Here is a 22,892-nt window from a genome sequence, read left to right as displayed (position 1 = left end):
CATATTAACACCCTCACATTTTTCTACTTGGCTTTAGAATTAGTTTTTTTTTACTTTCATCTGAATATAAGTCTATAGCAGTTTTCTTTTTAAAATAATTAATTAATTAAATTTTTATTGGCATAGTTTAAATATTATATGTTTCAGGTGTACAACATAGTGACTCACAATTTTTAAGGGTTATACTCCATTTATAGTTATTATAAAATATTTGCTATGTTCCCTGTGCTATACAATATATCCCTACAGCTTATTTATTTTATACATAGTAGTTTATGCCTCTTAATCCCCAGCCCTATCTTGACCCTCCCCCCTTCCTTTCCCCACTGGTAACCACTAGCTTGTTCTCTGTATCTGTTTCTTTTTTGTTATATTCACTAGTTAGTATTATTTTTAAGATTTATAACAGTTTTAAAAGTAAGTATCATAAAGGCTTAACTCAGGAGAAGTCAAGAAACTAGCTGTCATTCCATGTAGAGTGCAAGGTCTAAGACCTACTTACAACCATTAAGCTTCTCCTATATAGAAATGGAACCTCAACTGCCCACTTGGCTCTCCTTAATAAAGAGGAAGGTGGAAGATCCTTTGCACTTGAAAGGACTTCTCTACAGAAAAACTCAACACAGGATGTAGAGATATCCATGAGATCGTGAATTAGGGATAAACTCTCAGTAGTATTCTGATATCAAACCAGCAGATGCTCAGTGAAGCACTGAATGATCAAATGTGGTATAAAGTAAATAAAGTGTTAAAAATAAGCTTTGTTTCAGACTCTTTTCTACATTTGGTTTTCCCAGAGACATCTTCACTATCCCTCTTCATGAAACTGTGGCCAGTTCAGTAATGCATCCTTAAATTTATTTTCCCTCCTTTTCTGCCTCCTTTGCTTATTTCCTCACTCTTGATGTCCTCAGATTACAGACCTCTCAATGAAGTGCTAGTCCTAAAACTTGCTCAGACTCTGTTTCCTAGATGATCCAAGCTAAGAAAGTAGCCAAAACAGTATCAAAATGAGTGCTTAAGATATTTCGTAAATAAATGAGTCAAAATTTGCTACAGATACAGAAATGTGAATAATTATCCTTTGGTAAAACTAAGAATTCTTGGCAATAAAAAGCACTAAAATTGAGATTTAAAAAAAAGAAACAAAAAACTTCAGCATTTATGACACTGACATTTTTGGAGAATACTTCCTTTTGTATAGAGTGTTCATTATTTGGGATTTATCTGATATTTCCTCATGATTAGATTCAAATTATACATATCTGGCCAGAATATTACATAATGATATTTTGTCCTTCATAGGGTATTGTGTCTAGAGATACATGGTGTCCATAATATCACTGTGTTAGTGGTATTAATTTTGATCATCTGGTCAAGGTTATACTTTTTTAACGTATGCTCTTAAATATCTCTATTTTTTCCATTTATAACCTTGTCATAACTTGACAGCACTACAACACTAGCAGGCTTTATTATTGCCTCATGTTCCACCCCATCACAACTACCACTAAAATGTGAGCACCACAGAGGCGAGGATTATTGCCTCTTTTATTCACTGATACAAATATTCCAAGCACATGGTACAGTGTGTAGCACATATTTACTGAATGAATGAGTAAAAAGATAATTCTGATTAGTAAAAATGTCTAATAACACAATTTGTTATAAAAAAATTCTTTATGACAAAACATTATTACAGCCATGTTAATTCAGCAGTCCATGGTTATAGGATATAAGAACAGGCTGGAAAATATATGATTAAGGATAATTTAAGCCCTCCCTCCCCATTTTAGCCAATATATCAAACTATCAGTTGCAAAACTGATTTAGGATGCATTGAAAATTCCCCTTATCACTCTCTGGAAGTAATACTAATAAAAATGATATGGCTAAAACATGAGTAGAAGGAGGAGGTATGAAAAGGAGAGAATGAATGTTACATGAACATATCTAGATATTACTCACCAGTGCTGAACTTGATCGTAGGAAGACAGGCCTCACTTTGCATAGTTCTGACATGCACGATTTCCTGTTACCATGGTTTAGTTAAATAACCTAGTCCTCCAACATCACAGTTCACATTTCAGTTACCATGCTTCAGTTCAGTCCAGTAATTGCATAAAGTACAAACTTCGTTGCTAGCTCTTCAGTCCACAAATCACTATGTAAATAACAGATGCACACCATGATCAGTGACCAATCACGCCACTTACTTCAGTCTGTCAGTGACTGGTCACTCTGCATCTGTTATTCAGTTCACAGATAGAGCAAAAGTGTGTAGTTGTGTTACCATCTTGTCTCCAAGTGATAAATCCACATGACATTTTACAAAAATGGACAATCAGAAGAGAGAATTGGCCAACAGAGATGAAAGTACAGCAAATAACACAAAGTGACATTGCTGGAAGTGAATTTTGTATCAAACATAAATGGAATTATAGAATAAATAGCTGACAGTGGGAATGTTGACACTGTCACCATTTGAGGGACTCTACATATGCTGCCAGAGGAACTTAGTGAAGGCACATTTATCAACATAAAGAAGGAAAGTAGTTGTGACAAAAAGGATGAAGATGTCCCAGAAGTAATACAGGCCAAACAACCTCCACGTTAAGGGAACTTTTGGAGATATTTCACAATATGAATGTGCAAAGGATGAAATGTTGGAAGTTGATCCAAACTTAGGAAGGAATATGACAATTCACTAGGGCATACGAAAGATCTTCGCTCCCTATACAGTAAGTTATCAGCAAGAAGAAGGCAAGCAGTGTTGAAAATACTCGATACATTTTTAACAAATAAAACACTTTAATGCTCAATGTTTCTAGTGCCTTAAATTCCAATATTCTAAGTAAATAATAACTTTACTATTTTTTCTGTTCTCTGTACATGTATAACTGACAGAGTTTTAAAATTTCACAAAAATTTTAAAACTCATGAAGCAATCATAATTTTTCCATTATTTAAATCACTTTGCATAATTTCATCTTGCATGCTCATATTTTTGGTTCTGCATTGCCATGCAAAATAAAGATTGCCTTTATTGTATTCAAGGTAAAGTGCAAGTTAAATGCTCAGAAATGAAAAACAGAAAGTTCTTACCATAGGCATGATCTGAAGAAAATTAAGAATCACTGAGTGAAAATGATAAGCTGTAGACGTTAGCCTCCCACTTGGATCAATACCAAGTCTATATCTCTAGCTTGGGTTTCCAAGTGTTTCTGGGTGTTCCACCAGCACCTCACATATAACACATCCAAAGCTGAACTTCCTCTTAACCCTGCCACCTACAAAAAAAACCCCAAGTAACTTGTTTTTCTGTAATGAAGTATCAGTCAGGATTAGTTTCAATGGCTAGTGACAGAACCTGAAATAATTGTAGCTTAAATAAGATAAATATTTATTTTTCTATCAAAATAAAACTTCAGAATTAGGCAACCCAGGACTAACATGGTGACTCACCAATTATCAGGAATCCATATTTTTCTTCTACAATCTTTTATCACAAAGTGTCTATCTTCAAGTTACCTCATGGTCACAAACTGGCTGCTGGTGCTCCAAACAGGCAGAAAGAAGGAAGGTAAAGAAAAAGTGCTTGCTACCCTGCTGAGTCAGTGTACTTTAGAGAATATTCATGGATGCTCCCTGCTAAGATATCTGCTTATGTTTTGTATCATTATGTCTTATTAGACAAAATTTGTAGAGTGGCTATTAGATAAGCAGTTAGTGGTTTTTGTCAGGCACCATTAATGATTCAATCATTCACCTAGGCATCAAGCCAGAAACTGAGAGATTATCTGAAATTCTTCTCTCTCTCCCATTGCCCATATCCATGGTTAGTTTATTATACTACCTAAATTTCCTTCAAATTTGAAACTTTACTTTTTTCTTTAAAGCTCCATTGCCTAAAATAGTGCATGACACAAACTGCTGTGTTTATAAATGTTTGTGGAATGCTAATTCAGTGACTGCTTTTCATACAACTGGGGGAAGTTACCTCAGTGAACTTTAAATTGGGTCTCCAAATAATATTCAAAGAGTATTCCTATTATATTATAAAGTGTAATTCCTGGAGTTCTTTAAGTCACAAAGTAGTTTCCTATTCTCTAACACTAGTAGGATTTGAATTAGTTATTCAACTATAAAAGTATAGAATGTGGGCAAACATACTCCCTTCTTTAGTATTTAATTTTTCTTAATTGTATTATTTTGTTAATAGTGGCTGTCTCGTGTACTCTCTCCTCCAAGAGACCTCTATGAGCTGTTCCTCAGCATGCCCACAGCACAAGCATATACTCATACACACACACACACACACACACACACACACACACACACACACACACACACACACACAGAGTGATGGCCTCAAAAGTCTTGTTCCTTAGCAAGCCAAATGTCAAACATCTCAGTGGCAGGTATGAAAAACAATAAGCCTGTCCCTGCTGAGCCACCTGCTGAATATTCCATATGCCAGGTGCTAATTTTAGGAGAAAGAAAGGAAAATTTAAAAATGTATTCTCTTTTCATTGCTCCACAAGAGCCTTCTTTCCTTTTCTCCTCAAGCAGCTGCAGCAAAAGCTTACATGAATGCAAAATGAAAGCAGTACTAGAAACAAGACATAATTTAGAAGAATTCACCAGATGACTTAAACAAATAAACCTATTGGGTTAACCTTATTGTTCTGGAGAGAATAAACAGTGTGACTGGCCTTGGATTGATGGAATTCACTGGAACAGAGCAGGGCTGACAAATTGGGATAAAATATTTGGCAATTGTTCTTTATCTTGGGACAAATGACCAACATACTTTAAATTCATTTCCTGCATCTGGTGAGCGGGTGGCCAGGTCTGCATCCTACCCCTTGTAGCCAAAGGGCATTTCTTGACATTGACAGGTTGGCCCCATTTGATTAGGTTTTCAACAAAACAATGTACATTGCAGATCATTTTCGAAATATTTTTGTTTCTCCAGTACCTGACATTTTGGTATAATTGAAGATCTCAGCAAGCTCTGAACATGCTTGGAAAATGGGTTGTTTTGACAAGCTAGAGAATAGACTATTTGCCAGCAATCTGCAGGCCAGAGCTTTAATAGTTGTCATATTGCAAATGCTATTTTATCTTCACCTATAAAATTTTCCTTTGTAGCTCTGAATATTTCAATTGCTCAAATAATTTATCTTAACACAGCAGCACTGGGAGGGGACAGTGGGAGCAAACACACAGAGATAATTGTTGCAATTTCTTATTATTTTTGAAGTCATAATTTCATTAAGTTAGGTTTTCAGATTAAATTTCCCACAGAGTTGAATCATATCAAGACAAATATGATTCTGTATACTAATAAATTGGATGTGCAGAAATTCAAGTATCCAGAAGTTATGAAACAAGGGATCAATTAGATATACAAAGGCTAATGACTTACATTAGAAATATCTTAGGCCTCGAGACACTGGTTCAAGATGGCAGACTAGAAGGACGTGCGCTCACTCCCTCTTGCGAGAGCACCAGAATCACAACTAACTGCTGAACAATCGTTGACAGGAAGGCACTGGAACTCACCAAAAAAGATACCCCACATCTAAAGACAAAGGAGAAGCCACAATGAGACGGTAGGAGGGATGCAATCACAATAAAATCAAATCCCATAACTGCTGGGTGGGTGACTCACAAACTGGAGAACACTTATACCACAGAAGTCCACCAACTGGATTGAAGGTTCTGAGCCCCACGACAGGCTTCCCAAACTGGGGCTCCAGCAACGGGAGGAGGAATTCCTGGAGAATCAGATTTTGAAGACTAGCAGAATTTGATTGCAGGATTTCAACAGGACTTGGGGGAAACAGACTCCACTCTTGGAGGGCATACACAAAATAGTGTGCACATTGGGAACCAGGGGAAGGAGCAGTGACCCCGTAGGAGACTGAACCAGACCTACCTGCTAGTATTGGAGGGTCTCCTGCAGAGGTGGGGTGTGGCTATGTCTCACCATGAGAACAAGGACACTGGCAGCAGAAGGTCTGGGAAGTACTCCTTGGCGTGAGCTCTCCCAGAGTATGCTATTAGCCCCACCAAAGAGCTGGGTAGCCTCCAGTGTTGGGGCACATCAGGCAAAACAACCAACAGGGAGGGAACCCAGCCTCACCCATCAGCAAACAAGCAGATTAAAGTTTTACTGAGCTCTGCCTACTAGAGCAACAGCCAGCTCTACCCACCACCAGTCCCTCCCATCAGGAAACTTGCACAAGCCTCTTAGACAGCCTAATCCACCAGAGGGCAGACAGCAGAAGCAAGAAGAACTACAATCCTGCAGCCTGTGGAACAAAAACCACATTCACAGAAAGATAGACAAGATGAAAAGGCAGAGGGCTATGTACCAGATGAAGGAACAAGATAAATCCCCAGAAAAACAACTAAATGAAGTGGAGATAGGCAACCGTCCAGACTAAGAATTCAGAATAATGATAGGGAAGGTGATCCAGCACCTCGGAAAAAGAATGGAGACAAAGATCAAGAAGATGCAAGAAATGTTTAACAAAGACCTAGAAGAATTAAAGAACAAACAAACAGAGATGAACAATACAATAACTGAAGTGAAAAATACACTAGAAGGAATCAATAGCAGAATAACTGAGGCAGAAGAACGGATAAGTGACCTGGAAGACAGAATGATGGAATTCACTGCCGGGGAACAGAATAAAGAGAAAAGAATGAAAAGAAATGAAGACAGCCTAAGAGACCTCTGGGACAACATTAAATGCAACAACATTTGCATTATAGGGGTCCCAGAAGGAGAAGAGAGAGAGAATGGACCCGAGAAAGTATTTGAAGAGATTATAGTCGAAAACTTCCCTAACATGGGAAAGGAAATAGCCACCCAACTGCAGGAAGCACAGAGAGTCCCAGGCAGGATAAACCCAAGGAGAAACATGCTGAGACACATAGTAATCAAATTGACAAAAATTAAAGTCAAAGAAAAATTATTGAAAGCAAAAAGGGAAAAACGACAAATAACATACAAGGGAACTCCCATAAGGTTAAAGGGAACTCCCGTAAGGTTAACAGCTGATTTCTCAGCAGAAACTCTACAAGCCAGAAGGGAGTGGCATGATATATTTAAAGTGATGAAAGGGAAGAAGTTACAAGCAAGATTACTCTACCTGGCAAGGATCTCATTCAGATTTGATGGAGAAATCAAAAGCTTTACAGACAAGCAAAAGGTAAGAGAATTCAGCACCACCAAGCCAGCTCTACAACAAATGCTAAAGGAACTTCTCTAAGTGGGAAATACAGGAGAAGAAAAGGACCTGCAATAACAAACCTATAACAATTAAGAAAATGGTAATAGGAACATATATATCGATAATTACCTTAAACGTGAATGGATTAAATGCTCCAACCAAAAGACACAGGCTTGCAGAATGAATACAAAAACAAGACCCATCTATATGCTGTCTACAAGAGACCCACATCAGACCTAGGGACACATGCAGACTGAAAGTGAGGGAATGGAAAAAGATATTCCATGCAAATGGAAATCAAAAGAAAGCTGGAGTAGCAATACTCATATCAGATAAAATAGACTTTAAAATAAAGAATGTTACAAGGGACAAGGAAGGATACTACATAGTGAACAAAGCATCAATCCTAGAAGAAGATACAACAATTATAAATATATATGCACCCAACATAGGAGCACCTCAATACATAAGACAACTGCTAACAGCTATAAAAGAGGAAATCGACAGTAACACAATAATAGTGGAGAACTTTAACACCTCACTTACACCAATGGACAGATCATCCAAACAGAAAATTAATAAGGAAACAGATAGATTTAATTGATATTTATAGGACATTCCATCCAAAAACAGCAGATTACACTTTCTTCTCAAGTTTGCACTGAACATTCTCCAGGATAGATCACATCTTGGGTCACAAATCAAGCCTCAGTAAATTTAAGTAAATTGGAATCATATCAAGCATCTTTTCTGACCACAACACTATGAGATTAGAAATCAGTTACAGGGAAAAAAAGGTAAAAAACACAAACACATGGAGGCTAAACAATACATTACTAAATAACCAACAGATCACTGAAGAAATCAAAGAGGAAATCAAAAAATACCTAGAGCAAATGACAATGGAAACACAATGATCCAAAACCTATGGGATGCAGCAAAAGCAATTCTAAGAGGGAAGTTTATGGCAATACAAGCCTACCTCAAGAAACAAAAATCCCCAATAAACAATTTGTCCTTACACATAAAGGAAGTAGAGAAAGAAGAAAAAACAAAACCCAAAGTTAGCAGAAGGAAAGAAATCATAAAGATCAGAGCAAAATAAATGAAATAGAAACAAAGAAAACAACAGCAAAGATCAATAACACTAAAAGCTGGTTCTTTGAGAAGATAAACAAAATTGATAAACCATTAGCCAGACTCATCAAGAAAAAGAGGGAGAGGACTCAAATCAATAAAATTAGAAATGGAAAAGGAGAAATTACAACAGACACCACAGAAGTACAAATCATCCTAAGAAACTACTACAAATAACTCTATGCCAGTAAATTGAACAACCTGGAAGAAATTGACAAATTCTTAGAAATGTATAACCTTCCAAGACTGAACCAGGAAGAAATAGAAAATATGAACAGACCAATCACAAGTAATGAAATTGAAACTGTGATTAAAAATCCTCCAACAAACAAAAGTCCAGGACCAGATGGCTTCACAGGTGAATTCTATCAAAGATTTAGAGAAGAGCTAACACCCATCCTTCTCAAACTCTTCCAAAAAATTGCAGAAAAGGAACACTCCCGAACTCATTCTATGAGGGCACCATCACCAGACAAAGATACTACAAAAAAAGAAAATTACAGACCAATAACACTGATGAATATAGATTCAAAAATCCTCAACAAAATACTCGCAAACAGAATCCAGCAACACATTAAAAGGATCGTACACCATGATCAAGTGGGATTTATCCCAGGGACGCAAGGATTCTTCAGTATATGCAAATCAATCAATGTGATACACCATTTTAACAAACTGAAGAATAAAAACCATATGATCATCTCAACAGATGCAGAAAAAGCTTTTGACAAAATTCAACACCCATTTATGATAAAAACTCTCCAGAAAGGGGGCATAGAGGGAAGCTACCTCAACATAATAAGGACCATATACGACAAGCCCAGAGCAAACATCATTCTCAATGGTAAAAAGACTGAAAGTATTTCCTCTAAGATCAGGAACAAGACAAGGATGTCCACTCTCACCACTATTATTCAACATAGTTTTGGAGGTCCTAGCCACGGCAATCAGAGAAGAAATAGAAATAAAAGTAATCCAAATTGGAAAAGAAGAAGTAAATCTGTCACTATTTGCAGATGACATGATACTATACATAGAGAATCCTAAAGATGCCACCAGAAAACTACGAGAGCTAATCAATGAATTTCGTAAAGTTGCAGGATATAAAATTAATGCACAGAAATCTCTTGCATTCCTATACACTAATGATGAAAAATCTGCAAGAGAAATTAAGGAAACACTCCCATTTACCATTGCAACAAAAAGAATAAAATACCTATGAATAAACCTACCTAGGGAGCCAAAAGACCTGTATGCAGAAAACTATCAGTCACTGATGAGAGAAATTAAAGATGATACAAACAGATGGAGAGATATACCATGTTCTTGGATTGGAAGAATCAATATTGTAAAAATGACAATACTACCCAAAGCAATCTACAGATTCAATGCAATCCCTATCAAATTACCAATGGCAATTTTTACAGAACTAAAACAAAAAATCTTAAAATTTTTATGGAGACACTAAAAACTCCCAATAGCCAAAACAGTCCTGAGGGAAAAAAACAGAGCTGGAGGAATCAGACTTCCTGAATTCAGACTATACTACAAAGGTACAGTAATCAAGACAATATGATACTGGCACAAAAACAGAAATATAGATCAATGGAACAGGATAGAAAGCCTAAAGATAAACCCATGCACCTATGGTCAACTAATCTATGACAAAGGAGGCAAGGATACACAATGGAGAAAAGACAGTCTCTTCAATAAGTGGTGCTGGGAAAACTGGACAGCTACATGTAAAAGAATGAAATTAGAACACTCCCTAATGCCATACACAAAAATAAACTTGAAATGGATTAGAGACCTTAATGTAAGACTGGACACTATAAAATTCTTAGAGGAAAACATAGGAAGATCATTCTATGACATAAGTCACAGCAAGATCTTTTTAGATCCACCTCCTAGAGTAATGGAAATAAAAACAAAAATAAACAAATGGACCTAATGAAACTTAAAAGCTTTTGCAAAAGAAAGGAAACTACAAACAAGACGAAAAGACAACCCTCAGAATGGGAGAAAATATTTGCAAATAAATCAATGGACAAAGGATTAATCTCCAAAATATATAAACAGCTTATGCTACTCAATATTAAAGAAACAAATAACCCAATTCAAAAATGGGCAGAACACCTAAATAGACATTTCTCCAAAGAAGACATACAGATGGTCAAGAAGCACATGAAAAGTGCTCAGCATCACTAATTATTAGAGAACTGCAAACCAATACTACAATGAAGTTTCATCTCACACCAATTAAAATGGGCATCATCAGAAAATCTACAAACAACAAATGTTGGAGAGGGTGTGGAGAAAAGGGAACCCTCTTCCACTGTTGGTGGGAATGTAAATTGATACAGCCACTATGGAGAACAGTATGGAGGTTCCTTAGAAAACTAAAAAGAGAACCACCATATGACCCAGCAATCTCACTACTGGGCATATACCCTGAGAAAAGCATAATTCAAAAAGATACATGCACCCCAATGTTCATTGCCACACTATTTACAATAACCAGGTCATGGAAGCAACCTAAATTCCCATCGACAGATGAATGGATGAAGAAGATGTGGTACATATATACAATGGAATATTACTCAGCCATAAAAAGGAACAAAATTGGGTCCTCTGTAGAGATGTGGATGGATCTAGAGACTGTCATACAGAGTGAAGTAAGTCAGAAAGAGAAAAACAGATATCGTATATTAACACATATATGTGGAACCTAGAAAAATGGTACAGATGCACCGGTTTGCAGGTCAGAAATTGAGACACAGATGTAGACAACAAACGTATGGACAGCCAGGGGGGAAAGTGGCTGGGGGTGGTGGTGGTGTGATGAATTGGTAGATTGGGATTGACATATATGCACTAATATGTATAAAATGGATAACTAGTGAGAACCTGCCTTATAAGAAAATAAATAAAATAAAATACAAAAATTTCAAAAAAAAAAAAAAAGAAATATTTTAGTCCTCTTTTGCTGTGTATTACTAACTGTGCCCCACCTCCAAGTCTCATTTCCTTTAGTTTAGAGGCTCTTGTGACTGCTTCTCTATATGTGACTGCTCCTTTTTTTAAAAAAAGTCGGTGCTTCTCTGATGTTTCCCCATCTCCTCCTAACATTTCTATTTATTCATTCTAAAAGCCAGACATTTTCACAAAATGCTAGTTAATCAATTAAAATTATTGTTTATTCCTTTAGTATTTCTGCTAACTATAAATGTACCCTAGGCATTTTAATTTCAATTTGGGGGCTTATTTTGGAGAACATTTGTTAGTTTTTCAGAATTATATTTGGATCTTATTTTTTTCTTTATTTTTCAATCTGATTTTATGATTGAAGACAGAAGGTCTTCTTTCTATTTTTTAATTAATTAATTAATTTATTTATTTTGGTTGTGCCAGGTCTTGGTTGAGGCAAGGGGGCTCCCTAGTTGCAGTTCACCAGGTCCTTAGCTGCAGCATGTAGGCTCCTTAGTTGCGGCTCCAGGGCTTCTTAGTTGTAGCATGAGAACTCTTAGTTGCAGCATGCATGTGGGATCTAGTTCCCTGACCAGGGATCAAACCCCAACCCCCTGCACTGGGAGCACGGAGTCCTATCCACTGTGCCACCATGGAAGTCCCCAGAAGGTCTTCTTAAAGGGCTGGTTTTCCCCATAAAAATATTTATTTTAGCAAGAGCAAATACAGATTTAAATGAGAGGAGCCTCTAGTTGACCTTCAACTGATGGTCACAATTTTGCAAAGCAAAGGAGCCAATCAGCTCTCACTCTTCTACCTCACATCTTCCCCACTTACTGCTGTGTGCTGTTGGGCTAGTTATTTAACATCTCTGGGCCTCAATTCCTTTATCTGTGAAAAGTGGAAGGTACTTTATGTGGAAAGTAATAGTACCTACTCCTACAGTAGTTGTGAGGATTAAAAGAGTTAATGTGTTCAAAATGCTATGAACCATACCTAGCACATAATAAATGTTCAAAAATTTTAGCTATTGTTATTTTATCAGTATTACCTCTATATAGATACTTTTTTCTATTCTTTCTACTTTTCTTTCTCCTTCCCCTTTCCCCTTGTGAGGGAACAAGTTATTTCCAACCATGCTAGGAGATTAAGAAGTGTGATCTGGAGCTGTAGTTACAGTCTAGTTCTTTTTATAAAACAAGATGTTTAAATCCCAAAGAAAAGGAAGTCCACCAAGACTGCCGTATTGCACAACTCTAGGAGGCGCCATCCACCTTGTAGTCAGAGTAACTGCTATCCCCAAAATTATGCAGTTGATGATCCATGCAGCCATACATGGTAGTTCTGAAGCCCACCATTCAGTCACTTTAACTTTTTTACTTTTCCTCAGTTTTTGTATTGTTTTCTTTTTCATATATATGTAAGTATGTATACTCACTAGATGACATAAACACATTAAACCTTTACACATTGGTTCCCCTATATGCCTTTGTTTTTCCTTTCCAAAGGTTTGATATTCAAATGGGAGTTTTATGTGTTTGTGTGCATAGAAGCTTATATTCACACCTATGTGAAGTATTAACAGTCATAAAAATATAAGTAATAATATAAAGAATAAATTATATATACTAGGACTGAAAATGCTCATAATTTATAAATAGGATTGCTTTTTCTTACTTTTATGAGATGATTACAGCTGGATCAAAGCAAAGGATTTGAATAGAACCAAAACAATAAATTAATTGACCGCTAAGTGATAGGGGCCCTTAGTAGATTTCCTACCACTAAATCACAAACATAGGCAAGCTGGGATAAGCCTGACTCACCAAATCTTTCAATGATGTCAACATCCGCTTTCTGTTATGTCTGTAGATGCTGCCAGTGGTTTGAATCAGTATAACATTTTTTATTATTATAAATAAAATGCTTAATTTAGTTATTTCTTTGGAAGATATGAGGAAACATTGTTCTCTGATGAACTGCTTCAAGAAATATCCTTTGAATTTTGAATACTGTGACAGTTTTATTTCAATACAATTTATGACCAGTAATAGAACTACATACAGGTGGTATTGGATTTCTGTGCATGCCTTACTGCCATTTAAACATCACAGATGTTTCCTTTATTCGTAATGAGTTAATCCCACTGCCATTCATGCACAAGGAAGGAAGGAGAAGCACTCAAAGGTCTACGTAGCTAGAGGGAGTAGAAGAAGCAAAAAGCCTAGCTAACCTACAAATTTGATAGTTCACCCTTGAATAATTGAAAGTTTGTTGTGTTTGCATTAAAAAGTGTGAATCAGGAACACTGAAGTTCAACATATTCTGTGCTAAAATTGAAACAGTACTCGGATGGACTGAACCATGTTTTATGATGCGCTTTTTTTCAGGCTTTGGTATAGAATTTCCCTACTTATGGAGGACTAGCAACTGAAAATAAATTAAAACTGTAACCTTACCTCTAGAGATGAATATTCTGTATGCAACGATCTCTTCCTTCTCAAAATTACCGTTCAGTTCACTTCAACAGTCATCTATTGAGCATTATACTATGCTATCTCTGAGAATTTAAAGACAAATAAAACATGGTCCCTGTTCTTAATTAGTTTCCTCTCAATTCAAAGAATTGAAAGATAGTCAGGGGATTGAGATATGGGTGGAGGAAGCCTGGAGTATGGTGTGGAAGGGTGTAGGGGGAATATTTGGGTCTTATTCTTTATAGTACACCTTTTAATAATCATTGACAAATTGTTCTCCTGACCAGATTGCCTCCCTATTTTTTTGCCAGCTCTTAGTATTGCCAATCTTTCTTGGTTTTATTTATAATAAGATATTAATCTAATAAATATGTATGGTGAATTTTTTCATACAAGTAACTTTCTGGGTGCTGTCAGTGACGCAAAGTGATTGTCCTCCAGCAGCTCGCAATATATTGGTTGAGAAGAGGGTCACACAAACAACTAACTTCAAAAGAAGTCAAATGATGGTTAATGTAATCATAGAATTATGGATAGCATATGATTGGAAGACTGTGAAGTCAGGGTTCAGCATAGAAAATCAGGTTCTCGATCAATATTATACCACTGGTAAGCAACAGAGCTGGGATTTGAGATCAAGTTTTTCTGTCTCCAAGACCAGAGTTCTTCTTACTTTAAAGCTGCAACACATAAAATTGTAAATATCAGGGCCTATCACAGGAATACACAATGTTAAAATTGTTTTCAGTATTTCATGTGAAACTTCTACTAATTATTATAATTTTAATCAATTGGATGTCCTTCAGAGCCTTTTTCATACTTTGATTTGCAAATAAGCAGGGGAAAACTCATTGATTCTTTATAATGCAGTGGAAAAAACCAAGAATACTGAAGTATATTGTTACTTAGGTTCTCTGAGCTTCAATTTTCTCTTCTATAATAACCTTGCAGTGTAGTGATAGAGATTAAATGAAATAGTTAATGTAAGGTCCATGGCATAGCATTTGTCACTGCGTGGCCACTCCAGAAAGGTGAGTCATCTTCCCTTGAGTTAAGAGAAAATATACCTTTAAGTCAATCTGAGAAGATATATTAGAGTTGGCAAGGACTGAGGGAATATCTTGTTTAGTTCCCCTGTTGCCCAGAGTTGAGCATGGAAACCCAGTACACTGATATGTTTCTCTCAAGGTTGTAGAGACAGTTGTAAACAGAATAAGTTTTATCATGTTTCAGTTACCCTTCTGCGTCTACAGATGGGACACCCCACTTCTAAGAGCACACTGGAGAACTGGCCTGGATTTGGGGGACTATTGTCAACCTTTCATAGGATCAACGATAAGACTGTGGGAAAATAATTTGTTTCTTTAATCATTAATGATGTTGAACAACTTTTTAAATTTATTTTTCCCCAGCTTTATTGACATATAATTGACATATATGATTGATATAATTGTGTAAGTTTAAGATGTACAGTGTAGTGATTTTATATATGTATATATGGCAAAGTGATTACCACAATAAAGTTAGTTAATATATCACCTCACATAGTTATAATTTGTTTTGTGGTGAGAACTTTAAAAATCTACTCTTTTAGTAACTTTCAAATATACAATACAGTATTGTTAACTGTAGTCACCACACTGTATATTACATGTCAGAACTTACTTCTCTTGTAACTGGAAGTTTGTATCCTTTGACCGCCTTCACCCATTTACCCTACTCTTGCCCCCACCCCTGGTCCCCACCCTGGCAACCACTAATCCATTTTCTGTTCATATGCCCTTTGAAATTCTCTCCATTCAAGATAATATTCTTTTCTCCCATGTCCTTTCCTCATTTGTTGAAAGCAGTGTCTTTTCTCCAGTGAATTACCTTTGCCCTTTGTAAAAAATCAGTTGTCCATATATGTATGTATGATTCTATTTCTGGACTCTGTTATGTTCCAATGATTTCTTTGTCATCTTTACACCAATACCACACTATATTTATTACTGTAGTGCTATAATAAGTGTTGAAGTCACGTAGTATTAGCTCTCCAAATTTGTTCTTTTTCAAAATTGTTTTGGCTATTGTAGGTCTTTTGCACTTCATATGAATTTTATAATTAAACTTTCAAGTTCTACCAAAAAAAAAAAAAAAGCCTACTAGTGTTTCATTGACTCTGTATAGCTCAAATTTGGGAGAATTTTCATCTTCATAATATTAAGGCTTCTGAAACATGAAAAAAATATAAATCTTCATTTATTCATATTTTCTTTAATTAGTCTCAGCAATGTTTTGAAGTTTCCAGTGACAAATCTCTCATATCTTTTGTCAGATTTATCCCTAGACGTTTCATATTTTTGATGTTATAAATGTTATTATTTTATTATTTTTCCAATTGTTCATTACTGGTATATAGATATATAATTGATTTTTATATATTAATCTTGTATCCTGAAAATTTGCTAATCACAAACTCACTTATTAGATTTAGCATCTTTTTTCTTTAGGGTTTTCTACATAGACAATTATGTCATGCAAATAATGAGTTTTAATTCTTCCTTTCCAATTTGGGTGGCATTACTGTCTTTTTCTTGCCTTGTTGCATTGGCTAAAATCCCCAATAAAATGTTTAATAGAGATGGTGAGAGCAGTCATCCTTGTCTTCTTCCCAATCTTAGGGGAAAGTGTTCTGTTTTTACCTTTAAATATGATGCTAACTGTAGATTTTTTTGTAGATGCCCTTTATAGGTCCATGAAGTTTCCTTTTATTCCTAGTTTGCTGAGAGTTTTTATTAGAACTGGATGTTGGATTTTTTTCAAAGGCATTATCTGTGTCTGTTGAAATGATTGTATGGTTTTCTTTTAAGATTGTGTTAATATGGTGAAGTATATCAATTGATTTTCAGATGTAAAACAACCTTGCATTCCTGGGATAAACCCAACTTGGTCATGATGTTTTATCCATTGTATATATTTTTGGAGTCAATTTGCTAAATTTTGTGTAGAATTTTGCATTTCTGAGGGATATTGATTTCATTAGGGATATTGATTTGTAGTTTTCATTTTCCATAATGTCTTTGTCTGGTGGGACTCAGAATAAGTTGAAAAGTTTTCCTCTTCTTCAATTTTTTGGGAAGAGTTTGTATAGAATTAGTATTATTTCTTCCTTAAATGCTTCACAGAATTCACCAGTAAAGCCATTTGGATCTGAAAGGGAAGATTTTTGGGAAGGGTTTAACCAAAAATTCAGTTTCTTTAATAGGTAATTGTATATTTAGGTTGTCTACTCCTTCTTGAGTGAGCCTTGGTAGTTTGTATCTTTCATGGGTTTGTCCATTTCATTTAAATTGTCAAATTTGTTGGCTTAAAGTTATTCATAATGTTCCCTTATTATCCGTTTGGTGTCTGTGAAATCTATACTGATGTCATCTTCTTATTCCTGATATTGATGATTTGTGCCTTTTTTCCCTGATCAGGTTAGAGATTTATCAATTTTGTTAATTTTTCAAAGCATTAGCCTGTAGTTTCACTGATTTTGTCTATGGTTTCTCTGGTTTTTATTTCTTTGATTCCTGCTCTTATCCTTTCTCTTGTTTATTTTGGGTTTAACTTGCCCATTTTTTCTAGTTTCTTGAGGTAAAAGCTGAAATCATTGATTTGAGATCTTCTTTTCTAATAACTCTAGTGCTATAAATTTCTCCCAAGTGCTGCATTAGTAAATATTACAGAGTTTTATATGCTTGTTTTCACTTTTATTCAGCACAAAATAATTTGTATTTTTCTTGGGATTACTGCTTTAACCCATGTGTTACTTGTATGTGTTTTATTTGGTGTCCAAATATTTGGAGATTTTCCAGAGATCTTCCATTATTGATTTCTGATTTCTCTGTGATCTAAGAACATACTATATATGACTTGAATATTGTTATATTTATTGAAACTTGCTTTATGGCACAGAATATGGTCTACCTTGGTAAAATATTCCATATGCCCTTGAAAAGAATGTGTATTCTTCTGTTGTTGGATAGTTTTCTATATATGTCAATTAGGTCAACTTAGTTGATAGTGTTTGTAAAATCTACCATATCATTATTGATTTTCTGCTATTAATTATTGAAAAAGCATTATTGAAGTCATTTAGTAGAATTGTGGATTTTCTATTTCTCCTTGTAATTCTATTAATTTTTGCTTCGTGTATTTTAAAGCTCTCTTATTAGATGAATAAATGTCTTTAGATTGTTATATTCTCTTGCTTAATTTACCCCTTTATCATTAAAAAAATTGACCTTTTAAAATCTCTGGTAACATTCTTTGCTCTAAAATCTACTTTGCTAATAATTAATGGTAATATTAATCTTTCTTTTAATTAATATTAACATGATATATTTTTCTATTCTTTTACTTTTGACCTATTGATGTTTTGTCTTTAAAGTATATTTCTTATAGACAGCATGTAATTATCTTGCTTTTTTTACCCAATCTGACAAGTTCTGTGTTTTGATTGGGTGTGTTTAGACCATTTATATTTAGTATTATCTTAGGCTATAACTTTTTTTGTGTGTGTGTGTGATTTTAATACTTAGGGTTTAGGGACTTCCCTAGTGGTGCAGTAGTTAAGAATCTGCCTGACAATGCAAGGGACACGGGTTCGAGTCCTGGTCCGGGAGATCACATGCTGTGGAGCAACTAAGCCTGTGCGCCACAACTACTGAGCCTGCACTCTAGAGCCTGTGAGCCACAACTACTGAGCCTGTGAGCCACAACTACTGAAGCCCACGTGCCTAGGGCCCATGCTCTGCAACAAGAGAAGCCACTTCAATGAGAGGTCCACGCACTGCAATGAAGAGTAGCCCCCACTCCCCACAACTAGATAAAGCCCACGCACAGCAACAAAGACCCAATGCAGCCAAAAATAAATTAGTTAATTAATTTTAAAAAATTAAAAAAAATCTTAGGGTTTATAGCATACATTTTAAATTCTTTCAGTTACATTCCAGTGCATGAATAAACTATAACTTATTTACCAACTTTATTACTGCTGGACATTTAGGTTTTCTGGTTATTGTGAACAAAATTTCTGTGAACATTCCTATACAGAATGGCTTGATAGGTGCTCTCACAAACGTACGTACTAGACACTGTGTCATCACAAATGGATATTTCTGGAAAAGGCGAATCTTGAGCCGAGTTTTTAGGGGAGAAAGAAATGATTAGATGAGAAACCAAAGAAAAAGTTTCTAGACAGAAGGAAGAGTAATAAGGGACTGGAAAGAGAATCAGCAAGAAATTATAGAGAAATGGGCATAGAGGAGACCGAAGTAATAGGTAGACATTGTCATGATAAACTAAAAGATCCAGATGCCACTCTGGAGAATTTCAAATATGTAGTCACATAATCAATTTTTTAAAAGAAAAATATCTTTGATCACATTGTGGAGAATGGATTGGATGAGGGTCAGATTGGAGATTGGGAAACGTGGTGGTGGGTTATTGCAGTATTTCGGTTCATAAGTGGTGAGGCCTGAACTAAGGCCATGACTGTGGGAACAGTGAAAAGGGAAAACATTGGAGAATTCTTTTCTAAAAAAATATTTATTTATTTTGGCTGCACCAGGTCTTAGTTGTGGTGTGCAAGAGGTTTAGTTGTGGCCTGCGGGCTTCTTAGTTGAGGCATGCATGTGGGATCTAGTTCCCCGACCAGGGATCGAACCCAGGCTCCCTGCATTGGACCACCAGGGAAGTCCCAACATTTGAGAATTCTTGAAGAGATGGACTACTGGGGAGAGAGAGGAAAGAATCAGAGCGTTTGAACTGGGGGATTTGACATGGTAGTCCATTCACAACATTTTTGAAAAAGAAGAGAAGCAGTTTTCATTGAAATCTGGTAAATTAAATTGGCTATGCAAAAAGTGAAGACATTTAAAAAAAGAGTGTTGAGAAGGGGCTTGCCATACCAGATAGCAAAATATTATGTTGTAAGCTACAGCAATTAAGTCACCATATTAAGTACTCTACCAAAAAAGACATTTTTGATTTTGAAATTCATGTATGGTAAAGATACCATCAATAGTGTTAAGGAACAAATAACAACCTGGGGAGAAAATGTTTCAAAATATTTAGTCGAAAAAAGGTAACTATCTCTAATATATCAGTAATTCCTTCAGATAAATAAGAAAAAGACAAAATAAAAAACTAATATGAAAATAGGTAGAGAATATAAAGGGCAATTTATAGACGAAATACAAATGGCCAGTAATTGTAAGAAACTGTTAAACCACTGCCTAAGTGGTTATGCCTAAAACTGAAATAATGAGATAAAATTTTAACAACTCAGCATAGCAAAGGTAAAAATATTTAAGATATCAAATGCTGGCTTGAGAGTATGGAAACGTTCACATGTTGAAGAGAATGTAAATTGGGGCAATCTTTTGGAAAGCAATTTGGCACATATTTTTTGACCTTGAATCTGTTATAAGGCCTTATCCCTCAGAAATATTTGCACTACAAAACAAAGATATACTTCCAAGGATACGCATTTCACTGGTGCTTAAAATAGTGAAAAACTGGGATAATCTAGGGGGTTGATAAATTATGTTACATCCATACAATGGAATACTATTCATATTTTTAAAAAATGAAGCAGATCTATATATACAAAGAATAGAAAGATATTTATAATTTATTGGAGGAAAAGGTCAAGTTTCAGAAAATAATGCCAGCTATGATGCCATTTTTACAAATGAATATGTATTAAATGCAGTATATACCAGGAACTGGGCCATTAACCAGGGATTCAGCAAAGAACAAGATAAGGTCCCTGCAGTTGTGGAATTAAAAAGTTGTTAAATGTGATTACCACTGGTGAATGAAATAGTGGCAGTTGGGGGTGGGAGAGGAAGGATGTTTACTTTTTACATGTTTGGACTGTTAAATTTTTTCCAAAAAGCACCTTTTGCTTTTGTAGTTTAAAAACTAAATTTTAAAAGAAGTTATACAATTTTAAATTATATTTTCAAATATTTAAAATAGTGATAAACTAATTAATGTTTTTAAGAGTGTGAAGAAGTGGGTGCTCTCATACTCTTCTGATGAGAGCATGTATTTGCTTAAACATTTTGGAGGATAATTTGGTAATATATATTTTTTAATGTTACAAGTTTGCTTTAATACAAGAATTCTATTTCTAAGAATTTATCTTAAGGAAAAATTAAGAAATATAAATAAGATACAAGTATGTTCATTGCAGCTTTCTGTATAACAGTGTAAAATTAGCAGCAACATAAATAGCCTTCAACATGGAATTTCTTAATTAAATCATGGTACATACATAAAATTAAAAATGGCTGTTGGCATCATATTGGATGCCACCCTAACAGTCATTTTCTTCTTCTCCCTTGCTAATGGAATTGCCTTTTTTTTTTTTCCAGATATTGAGTGGTAATAGATTAGGCAAGGAGGGCATAGTTGGGGAGTGAATTGTGATGATTGGTATCTAGTTCCAAAACACTTTCATCACCCCAAAAGAAACCCCTGTATACATTGAGCAGTCATTTCCCATTCTATCCTCCTTCCAGCCCCTGGCAACTACAATTCACTTTCTGTCTCTATGGATTTATCTATTATAGATTTTTCATAAAAATGGAATCATACTATATGTGACTTTTTGTGTCTGGCTTCTTTCACTTAGCATGTTTTTGAAGTTTAACCATATTGCAGCATGTATCAGTACTTCATTCCTTTCATGTCCAAGTAATATTCTATTATATTCATATATAATTATATGTATAACATATATGATATATATATATATATATATATATATATATATATATATCACATTCTGTTCATCCATTCATCTGTTGATGGATATTTGGACTGTTTCCACTTTTGGGCTGTTGTGAATAATGCTGCAATGAATGTTGGCATCAGCATACAAGTCTCTGTTTGAGTCTCTATTTTCAATTCTTTTGGGTGTATACCTAGGAGTAGAATTGCTGGGTCATATGACAATTATTTGTTTAACATTTTTGGGAACTGCCGAACTTTTCCACAGTGGGTGTGCCATTTTACATTCCCACTAACAATGCATAGGGATTCCAGTTTCTCCACATCCTCACCAACAGTTATTTTCTGTTTTTGTTTTTGTTTTATTGTTACAGTTATCCTAGTGGGTATGAAGTGGTACCTTGTGGTTTTGATTTGCATTTCTTTAGTGACTAATGATGCAGAGCAGTTTTTGTTTACCATTAGTGTATTCTTCTTGTGAGAAATGTCTGTTCAAGTCCTTTGCCCATTTTTAAATTGGATTATCTGTCTTTTTGTTGTCAAGTTGTAAGAGTTTTTATATATTTGGGACAGTAGACCCTTATCAGGTATAATTTGCAAATATTTTTTTCCATTTTGATGTTGTCTTTTTACTTAATAATGTCCTTCGATGTACAAAAGTTCTTAATTTTGATGAAGTCAAAGTTATCTATTTTTTCTTCTGTTGCTTATACTTTTAGTGGCTAATCTAAGAATACATCATCCAAGTACATGAAGTTTTACTCCTATTTTTTCTTCTAATACTTTTGCAGCTTTAGTTCTTGCATTTAGGTCTTTGATCCATTTTGAGTTAATTTTTCTGTGTGCTGTGAGGTAGGAGTCCAACTTCATTTTTTTCATGTGGATATCCATTCATTGAAAAGAGTGTTCTTTTCCCCATTGAATAGTCTTGGTATCCTTGTTGAAAATAAATTGGTCACAGATATATGGGTCTATTTCTGGACACTCAATTTCATTGCATTGGTCTAAGATCTAAGGTACTCATACCAGTAGCACCCTGTTTTGATTACTGTAGCTTTGTAGTAAGTTTCTAAGCAGGAAGTGGGAGGCCTCCAACTTGGTCCTTCTTTTTTTTTTTTTTTGCGGTACATGGGCCTCTCACTGTTGTGGCCTCTCCTGTTGCGGAGCACAGGCTCCGGACACGCAGGCTCAGCGGCCATGGCTCATGGGCCCAGCCGCTCCACGGCATGTGGGATCTTCCCGGACCGGGGCACGAACCCGTGTCCCCTGCATCGGCAGGCAGAATCTCAACCAC

The sequence above is a fragment of the Leucopleurus acutus genome (genome assembly GCF_964270905.1).
Source record: "Leucopleurus acutus genome assembly, chromosome: 1".
Lineage (NCBI taxonomy): Eukaryota > Metazoa > Chordata > Mammalia > Artiodactyla > Delphinidae > Leucopleurus > Leucopleurus acutus.
This window is presented reverse-complemented; position numbering follows the sequence as displayed.